We start from the raw sequence: 10341 nt of genomic DNA, 5'->3' as shown, positions 1-10341 counted from the left end.
TTGGACAGCAATACATGTGGGACCTCCTGGCCCCCTCACCAACACCCTGCCTCCCTGGGATACCTCCAGACTCTGTATGGTGCTCGGTGTGCAGACAGTTCCCCATCCTCTCAGGCCCCAGGTCTCAAGTCATTCATCAGGCTTCCCTGCTGTGATTCCACAAAAGGGTCACCTACACTTCCCAGACCCTGATGGGCATCAATGCACAGCTGGACCAGGAGGCACCTGTGGAACTGGGGCACACTGGGGTGGAGGGATTATTTTTATTGTGGGTTTAGGGGGTGGGGGAGCTTAAAGCTTTAAGCCTAAAGCACCAGTCCTCTTGGCAAATAGCCGCTCCTTTTTGCAAGGTGGGCAATGAATATGTTGACCAAAGCTCTCTGGCCTGTGCTTATCTCCTCCCTCCCTGGGCCCCTCCTGTGTCTCATGACTGAGGGTGCACTCCAACACTGGGCTCCTTGGGGGTAGGCGGGCAGGCTGGGGTCCAGGGCCATATGAGAGGTCCCAGGACACAGCAGACTGAGGCAACCTCAGAGAACCCCAGAATGCCTCGTATTCAGTGGAATGCAGCAGCGTTTCCAGCATGGCTCTGTGGGGACACTCTGGGCTCAGACCTGGGACAGACGTCACTCAGGATGATGGGCAGTGACCCTGTACTAGCACGAAGGCTTTCAGATTGTTTCCTACAATTAATATTGGACCCACAAATGTCACCTGAGGGTGTTTAAGCTGAGATGGATGTGAATCCTGGGGTGACCTTAGGCCAGATCCGGGTGGGGTGAGGGTCCCACTGCCAAATCATCAGGAGGAACAGGTGGTTACCATGTAGGGTGGGCAGGTGCTTAGAGGCCATGCAGCAGGGCCAGGGTAGGTGGGAAGGGAGGGGGTGTTGAAGAAGGCAGAGGCCCTTGAGTTTGTTAGAGTTGGGACATCTTCTGCCACATGTCTTGGGTTTTCCAGTCCTGGTCACACTTGCTGTCCTGGAGGTGTTGGGATTCAGAGTAGGTCCTTGTGCTAACCCATGTGGCTTCTGTCCACTCTCCTGTGAAGGACCTCAAGATGCCACCTGCTCTTGTGAACCAGAGTCCCCATTCTGGCCAAGTCAGGGACTACAACCTCTCATCTTCTACCCAAGCTAGGCTTGTCCTCCACCATGTGTCTAGGCCCAGCCTTCTCAAGCTGGAGTCAGTACAAGGGGCCCCAGAATCTATACCCCTCAGCTGTAGGCCACAGCTTCAGTGGACTTTTGAGAAGGAACAATTGGTTTCTCTTGCTGATTAGCTGCTGCCATATAGTCACTGAGCAGCCATCCCATGGGCCTCTTTATGAAATCAGGCCACTAATTGGGCCGGCCACTAACTGGGCCACTAGGTGAACACACACAGGGCTTCTGCTGGCCTAGAAATGGCCACCCTGAGCTGCAGAGTGCTTGGTGGGCCAGGCCTGGGGACAGGGTGACTGGCCATTCTGGACCCCCTTGGGCAGCATGTGCTGTTGTCATAGAGGATCTCCCCCACCTGCTTGGGACACACCTAGAGCCTGCAGGGGTGCTTGGAGGATAGATGGTCCCCTATCTTTCAGGCCCCGGTACTCTGAAGTCACTCAGGAGTCCATGCTCAGCTGAACCTGGAGAAGAAGTGCACAGGGGTGCCCTGCCCTAACCTTAGGGCTCAGCCCCTCTGGCAAAGGGAGCAGAGGCCAAAGAGCAGGTTCCCTGGGATGCAGCCTTGACTGTGGCCTCGGGGTGGGGTCAGGGATTGCTGCTCCCTCTGACTTGGAGTCTTTAGGGGAGATAGACTGACAGGTTGTGTTGGAGAGGGTCAGTGTTTTGACATTGGAGGCTCCAGGCAAGGGAGGGAGAGAGTTCCTTACCCCTAACCCCAAAGCTAAAGGGAGAAAGTGGCCAATACTGAGCTCAAACCAAGGAGAAGAGAACCCAGCGAACCTATGTCATGGGCCTCTGTAGAGGGCTCGGCAAGTGGCTGGAACCTGATGGCAGAATGGGGCCAAGGCCATGCTGAGAGAGGCCCTGAAGGGGGGGGTGGTGCATGACACTGACTACAGAGGCTAATGTGGGAATAGGAAAATGCTAAAAAAAAACACCCCAAAACCAACCTTGTATTTCACCAAGTTAAATAGCTAAAACATTTAGACAGCTTCTATAACATTTTAGAAAAACTGAAAATGATTTTCAAAAATAATTTAGATTTACAAGAACAAAAAATAAAAAATTTCAAGGAAACCACAGGTGGGTAGCCCTTGACTACAACTGTGGCAGTGGGGGCTCCACAATGCATGAACCTGGGTTCTCCTGTTGCAGATCTCAGGGAAGCGCAGTTTCTGTTAACTCAGTGAATCTAGAGCAGCTTTGTTGTTGCAGGTAATTGCAATCACCTGAGGATACTGCTGAGTAGAAAGACTGTTGATAAACAGGTGCCTCAGAGCTAACAAGGACCCTGCAAAGCCAAGATCCCATCGGATGTGGGTGCAGGAGACACAGGGAACTGTGAAGAGAAGTCCCATGCCAAGTGGCTGCACCCCATGGGCCCTCAGACGCTTGTTCCTTCCTCAGGACAGTGGGTCAGTGTTGCTTAGAGCAGTGGCTGCCCCTGCCTCCCACACATCTGTTCTCAGATGTGGAACAAGCTCAGCTTGTGGGGATTGGATGGGGTGCTGGTTCCAGACCTCAGAATCGGCAGGTCTTTAACAGGGTCAGCTGGCCAGGTGGCCTGAATACAGGTTAAGCCAAGAGCATCAACTAACAAGTTACACGTTTCCCGAACAGTGCCGTTCAGCTGGAAGGGGCAGGAGGTCTCTGTAAGGTCTGTAGGGACTGAGGAGAAGGGTGAGTTTCTCCCCGCTGCTGGCTGAGGCTGGACATCAGAGGCTCAAGTCCTCAACCCACCCTGTGCTGCCATGGTGTCAGCTACAGACCACTTTCTGTCCTACTCCTGGCAGCTTCAGACTATCATTTTACAAGAGCCCCAAACCAGGGACTTGGGTTTTAGAACAAAACACACATACAGATATACATACTTGCTTTGGGATAGGGAAGGTTGAATGATTTGCTCAGGGCTGTCTAGGAGAGGTCAGACAGCATCTTACCATCCACCCAGCCCCCTTCACAAAACACGGCTTCTGGGCTTCAGCTACTGTAGCTGAGCATCCAAGTCAGCCTCCAGGAGCTGGAGCTGCCACTTCCTACCCCACGTGGGCAACTAGTTCTGCCCAAGCATGGCAACCTCGTGCTGCAGCCACTAGGCCCAATGGAATTACTGGTCGGTTTGAAAAAGCACCAGATGTTAGAACTGCCCCACCTGGAAGCCTTGCTGCACTGGTGTGCCCCTGGTGATGGCTTTGAAGTCCACAAGGCTGCCCTTGAATTTTAGCCAGCATCCAGGTAAGTGCAAGTGCATGTGAAGTATACAGGGAGACAAGGTGGAAAGGAGCCTGTGTCTTGAAGCCACCTGTCACAGTCTGTCCTTGGACAGCAGGAGTGGAAAGGTCCCACATCCTCAGGGCTGCTGTGGCTGGGGCCAATCCCTTCTTAGGCCCCACTGGGAACACCCAGGCCAAGACTGGCAGTGGGATTTAAATGCCTCCCGTGATGCAAGCTTCTGAGTGCATGGGGCTGGTGATCATCTCACAAGCTCACAATGTCTAATAGCACAGTAGTCTTCTCTCACAGGAGAGCCTGGTAGAAACAGTCTTGAGACCACTGGGTTTTCTAAAAGAGCAAGTGGGGAAGGAGTCACACCACAAGGACATTGCTATATTCTGTTCCTTTCTTGGTGCCCAGGCACTGAAGATGGGCCAGGGTCTGCAGGTGTGGCTTTACCCTGAAGACAAGGATGGTGTCCAGCCAGGGTGACAAATGGGCAGCACTGGATGGGGGTGTGTGGAACCACCCAGGAGGGGGAATGGCCCCCTGATGTCCTGTGGGAGGGCAGAGGGGGTGGAGCTGTACCCCACTGCCCCCTGCACTGCCCAGGAGGGCTGCGCTCTGGTCTGGTCATGTGTAGAGGCACCTGTGGGGTCAGCTCACTCAGGACAGTTTGCTCCAGGTTGATGGTGAGCAGGGAACCACAGCACTCTACTTGTTCTTGAGCATCTAGTGCGGCCCAAGGACCCTGCCTGCCACTGCTCAGAGGGTGACCAACTGACCCTCCCTGAAGCTGGAAGTCTGAGGCCTTCTGGGCTTGGGGTGCTTAGGGACCCTTTCCTGCTATCACTGTTAAGAACCACTATCCAGTGGTCACCAAGAGTGTTCTTGTAGGATTAAAGATGTGTATGTTTCTGAGCTTTGTGAAAACATTCAGGTGCCTGGTGAGCTCATAGAACTTCTGTCCCATATGCCCCCAGGTGGCATGACCCCCTCTACTTGTGTGTTTCAAGATGTCACCAGTGCTGAGGGCTGCTGGTGCCCATGGACCTGCTGGACTGCCTGTTGGCTCATGCCTATCCAATTCCAGAACTACTTGAAGTTGACAAGGGGGTGGTCAGTGTAGGAGGGGGACCCTTGGGGTGTTATATCTGCAAACAAACAACTGTCACCAAGCACCCTGCTCCTGCTTGGATGGCCCCAGGCTAGGAGGAAGTCAGGTGTTGTCTTGGCTAAGTCCTTTTGGCCTTGTCTGCCCAGGTGGCCTCCACATGCTGCTAGACCACCTCAGGTCTGTTCTGTTCACCTGCGAAGCACTTGGTCCTCACCATGGAGCTGGCTCTGTGGACTTCTACAGCAGCTGCGACTTTTTTTTTTTTTTTTGAGACAGGATCTCACTATAAAGTTCAGGCTGGCTGTGAACTCACTGTGTAGCCCAGGTTGGCCTTGAACTTGTGATCGCCTCAGCCTCCTGAGTGCTAGGATCACAGGTGTGCACCACCACACCTGGTTGTGACTGAGCACTCTTGCATTTCACTGTGGCCAACAAGCCCATCTTGGAAGCCAGTCTGTTGACTAAACTTGTCACAGCTATGGACACCAGATCACAGGGGGCTGGAAGGGAAGTGGAACAAGGCTCCAGTGCCCTGTCCTGCTGAGCCCTTTCAGGATGGCAGGTTTGTAACCTATGCTCTAACATGGGCTCTGCCAGGTGCTGCACAGCCTAGAACCTAGAAAACTACAGCCTGCCCAGAGCAGCTCCAGGCCAGGTGCTCAGGCAGGAGGGGTGGGACATCATCTGTGTGAGAATCTCAAGGGTCACTGTTTAGCACACATGCTCATACATGCACTTTGTCACTTGCAGTACCCTCCCCATGTTGCTTGCTTCCTGCAGCACAAGAGCAAGGAGAGGGCTAGGGATTTAGCTCAGTCATCCGGCCACCTGCCTCACAAGTGCAAGGACCCGAGTTTGATCTCTGGTACCAAAACAAAACAAGGAGATTGAGCAGAGTGATGCTGACTAGCTGGAGGCTGTGGCAAGAATGGACTGTGCTTCTATACAAAGCCACCAGGGCTGTTCTCTAGGCCAGATTTCACCTCTGGAGAGGTTGCCCCTGCTTGGGCACCAGAAGGTTCACCCACCTAGACCACAAGTCAGCCTGTGAGCACCCCCAAGGCAGCCTCATTTCTCCTCCCAGGTAGAAACAGCTTACCCGGGAGGGTTCCCCAGGATTCCCTCGTTATTACCTACCTTGTCCAGCCTATCTCTGAGGGTCCTTCCACAACACCTGTGGAACCCTTGCGCACTTTCCCTGTCCTGCATGTTGCACACTGGACCCACAGAGCCAGTTTCTCTGCACTGTACAGACAGGCTGATAGAGCCTCATCAGAAAGGAAGAGCTCAGGAGTCAGTTCAGTGTAGAAATCAGCCCGGAGATGCAGAGCAGGTGCTCAGCCAGCTAATGAAGTGTGGCTAACCTCCAAAGGGAATGGCTCATGCAAACCTAATCTCTAGCTGCAGGCTGTCCGAGCCCTGAGAAGCAGATGCCATACATGTGTGTAGATATCATGTGGCCAGGGCCATTAACAGGAAGGCTGAGAGGGAGGATACCACCCTATACCCTGCCCAGACCACCCAGGAGTGCTCAGGTGGTATGGTAATGGTGGGGGGTTGGGAGGACAAGCAGGCTTTGCTGCTGTGAGGGTCAGGGTGGGGATGGGCAGGGACCACGTAGGCCCTCTCAAGGTACGCAGGCCACACCATTAGGTACCATCGACTTCCAAGACTCAGTGGTTTCTGTGTCCTGCCAGGGCTGTCAGCAAAGTTCGGTGGGTGCACTCTTGGCACCCAGACGGTGCTTGTAGAGCACCTGCTCAGGAGAGGATCCCCGGGTGCTCCCCTCCGCTTGGCTCACAAATGGTACAACTCGAAAATTTCGGAATGCCTAAAATTTAAGAAAAGGACGCAGAATTCCTTTATACGTTCAGATCTTTAGTCTCCGCCTTTGCTGAGCAGCGTAGCAGGAACCCGGCCGGCCCTCAGGGATAGGTGCCGGGGCGGCTGGGAGCCGCTTGATCTACGTGGGCTTCTCTGCCGCTTCTAGTTGCGAAGTTGCGCCAGGGGGGCTGGAATGGTGCGCGACCGCCCACAGGATCCGACTTCCAGGCGCAGGTTTTGCTCATGAAGTCTCTTTACTCAGGCAAGACCAGACCATGGCTCCACAACCAACCCAATCCTCGAATTTGGAGAACATCGTTTACTTCCTTGTTGGGCGTTCATTTCCATGTTAAAACCGGAAGGGGAATGGCGCACTGGGGGCCGCCTTTGTGACGTCACGGGCCACGTAGCCATCTTGGGGCCGGGCAGGAGCGCGGTAGTGGGCAGAGCGGCCATATTGGACTCGGGCATGGATCCGAAAACTGGTTACTATCCTCTTAGCAGTAATCATTCCAGTTCATGGGACATCATACTGTGTCCAAGAGTCAGCATTTGTCTTAGTTTTCTGGAATCTCATGTGTCAAGTATTTCGAAGATCAGGAAAGGCGCAGGCCTGTGAGAGTGGAGGCTGGGAAGTCCCCCGTGTGGTTTCCGCCGACATCTTGCCCATCTGTGCACAGCTCAGGGCAGAGCCCCGCCAAGAGAACGAGCCAGGTGGCTCCCACGCTGTCCTCGGGCTTGCCACCCCCGGAGGATGGGAGGCCAAGGCCACCAAGACGCTTCTGAACGTCTGGTCAGTAGGAATGTGCTTCCCCTGTGAAGCACAGTCCCTAGGGGCTGTAGTGGCACCTGCAGGAGGTGCTGACCAGGCACTGTAGGGTCACTTCCGAAACGACCATGTGACCTTGACCACGATCAGGAGAGAGAGGATAGCCAAATCCCTAAACTGGCAGGTTAGCTAAAACTGACTTGTTTGGGCTGCTTTTCCTGGGGAGGTCAGATAAGCAGTGTGGTCTTGAGGCGGGAGACAAGGGCCCGAGGCTTTTCACCCACGTCAGCCCCAAAGGCCTTGCAGCTGGCTGTTTACATTATGTGCCACAGGCTTCTCTGGTAGATACTTTCTTTGGCTGTAGCTGCCTTCCTTAGTGGACCTATCGCAGTTGACTGTGCCCGGCAACCTCTCCGGATGATTCTGCCCCCTGCAGCCAGCCATCCTCAGTGAGGCCGTGAGTGGCCCCTCCCCTCCCCATGACTCCACAGTCTGACACTGCTCATGCACACCCACAAACTCATCTCTTTTCCTGTGGTAACAACCTTCCCATATCCTTAGTGGATTCAGCCTATGTGCTGTTTGTTTTTTTGTATTTTGGTACTGGGGATCGAACTCGGGACCTTGCGCTTTCGAGGCAGGGAGTGGCACCACTGAGCTAAATCCCCAGCTGCTGTTTATTTTTGAGACAGAACCTTCCTTTATATTCCAGAATGGCCTTAAACTCACTATGTAGCCCAGGCTCGCCTCAAACTCATTGATCCTCCTGCCTCAGCCTCCTGAGTTATGGATAACAAGTGTATGCTGCCGTGCCCAGCTATGCTGTTCATCTTTATGCTGCAGCATAAGTCCTAATAAAGCCTATTTCTGGATAGTATATTCCTACCTATTCATGATTTCTATCTGGAGTAGAGCATGGTGAGCTGATACATTAAGAGCTGGTCTACCACAGTTGCTAGTGGTGAAAGCTGGAATGTGTGGAGCTGCTAACACTGAAGACAGTTGGCAGCTGGAGAGTGACAACAAAGAATATCTGGGCACCATCGTCTCCTGTGGCTGGTAGCTGTTGACTCTAAGTGGCAAGGAAGGCTGCTAACACTAAAAGAGCTGATAACTACCGGCATTCAAAGCACAGGGTTGTTAACACTAGAAGAGCTAAATTTGCCAATTCATGATTTCTGTATAAATTGAGCAAGAACCCCCAGCCAATTGTTAAAATCTTGGTGACCCTTATGGGAACCCTTATCTTTAGAGAGCTCTGAAGAAGAGGGTAGACAATGGTGGCAGTCATAGCAGAATCAAGAACAAGCCTACATCTGATTTCTATTTTACTTATAGCTAAGAATCCATGCTAGGTGGTGACAGTTTCAGTGAGTGACTATTTTGGCTTCAGTCTGTTCTGCAGGATCTTGCTAGAAAACAATGCCCTTTCCTGATTTTTGTTTAACATGAGGAGAGACTTTGAAATGCCTAATTTTTTTTTGGTTATTTGTTTCTGCTTTCCTCAGCTCTTTTCTGTCTGTAGAACTAGTCTCCTCTATTCAGCTCATTGAAACATTTTATTTTATGAAATAAAGTTACTTGATTTTTTTTCCTGCAAGAATCTGGAGGGGACCCCCAGAGAGGTTAAAAAGCTGCCTAATGGCTACAGGGAGAGGGTCAGGCCAAAGCCATGAAGCCAAGTGATGTAAAGGAGCCCCTCAAAGACTGCTAGGCTTCAGGGCCTCCTGGTCAGGCTTGAGAGTGAACCTTTCAAAGAGATACTTGCCTACTCCAGCCTGAAAAGGTTAGTGAGGTGGTCACTCATCTTCTTGATGAGCTTCTCCTCTTTTAGAAAGTGGTTCTCCAGGAAATCATGGAAATAGGGGTCTGTCTTGGCAGAAAACAAGGCATGAAGATCCAAAAGAGCTTGATTTAGGTTCTTCTTCAGGGCCAGGGTGGCTTTTATGGCACCCAGGGTTTTACCTCACTCATCATCACAAGGTTTCTCCATGTCTGGGAAGAGAGCAGGGCTGCTGTGCTGGTTTTGATCAGGAGATCCTCAGCACCCTTACACTTCTTGGCCAACTTGCAGAAGAAGTGGCCCATGCTCTCCAGAGCTGCATTGTCACATGTGAAAAATGGTAGAGAGAGGTAGGTGTAGGAGGTCCGAAGATGCAAATTGACAATGTGGTTGATAGCAATCTCTGCCTTGGTGGAATAATTCAGACAAATGTCAGAGGTCATGGATGGTCAGCAATAAGGAGCTACCCATAAAAGAATGGTGTTAGATGGCCCTGGAACCAGAAGACGGGTGAGAAGATGGTCCTGGAGGTTGTGATTGCAAAGGAGATCAGACAGTAAATGAAAGACGAAAGAGGAAATCCTCAGGTCTCTTAAGACCAAACACTGTTGAAGCAAGAGTCAGGTCCACAAGACTGGATGCGCTGCCCAATTCTAGAACTAAAAATAAATGCCAATTAAGATCTTTGAATTAAAATATGCTGTAATTTTGTTGTTTAACACTGGTGTACTCCAATGTGGGCCACCTGTTTCCTAAGGATAGCTGTGGTGGTCATCCAGTGGAACTTGCAGAGGCCTGGGTGGAGGCACTGCCAGGGAAGGGTGTGGGATAGGCTTGGAGGACTTGGAAAGTGGACTCAATAGAGCAAGTATCCCAGGAGCATCACCCACACTGGCTACATCAGGATTTCCTAGGAAACTTAGGCCAAATAAATTACTAGGAGCTCTTCACCTTCAGCTTGGAACCTCTGGGCTTGGGCAGGCTCAGACTCATGGAGAGTTTTCTCTTGCAGCTTCCAGGGCATTCAGGGCTCTGGAATAAGGGAGAGGTGCCCGGGCTGTTGCTGGGCTGCTGGTTGCCCACAGTGAATCTCCTGCATTGAGGATCTTGTGGCTGTGTGACCTTCTGGAAAGGGAGACCTGGTTCTCAGGAGCACTGCATGTGGATGAGGGCTGGTGGTCACTGCCATCAGCTGGGAGGCCGAATGGCATGTGGGGTGGACATTACTCTGGCATGGCTGCGGCCTCCAGGATGGCCCTGCCACTTGCTAGCTGGATGACACGGCCCAGCCCTCTGAGCTTCCATCTGCTCAGCTGAGGATGGGGAGAGCAATCCCACCTGAGGCTTTCTGGAGGGCTGGCCAAATGCTGTGTTAAGAGCTTGCATGGTGTCCACAAGGTAGACATCATTAAAAACAGTAACATCAATATACACAAAACACTTAGCTATGGATGAACTCAAATGGAAAG

At 52.2% G+C, this 10341-nt stretch overlaps 1 pseudogene; it reads right to left on the bottom strand.

Moving 5' to 3' along the window:
- Positions 1-8789: 8789 nt before the first annotated feature.
- On the bottom strand, positions 8790-9315 carry LOC101725177 (ferritin light chain-like; annotated as a pseudogene).
- Positions 9316-10341: the final 1026 nt, after the last annotated feature.

The sequence above is a fragment of the Heterocephalus glaber genome, unplaced genomic scaffold, assembly GCF_053883595.1.
Source record: "Heterocephalus glaber isolate CG9 unplaced genomic scaffold, H.glaber_assembly_v1.0 deba00001781, whole genome shotgun sequence".
Taxonomy (NCBI): domain Eukaryota; kingdom Metazoa; phylum Chordata; class Mammalia; order Rodentia; family Bathyergidae; genus Heterocephalus; species Heterocephalus glaber.
The sequence above is the reverse complement of the archived record's forward strand: the minus strand, read 5'-3'. Positions and strand labels throughout refer to the sequence as shown.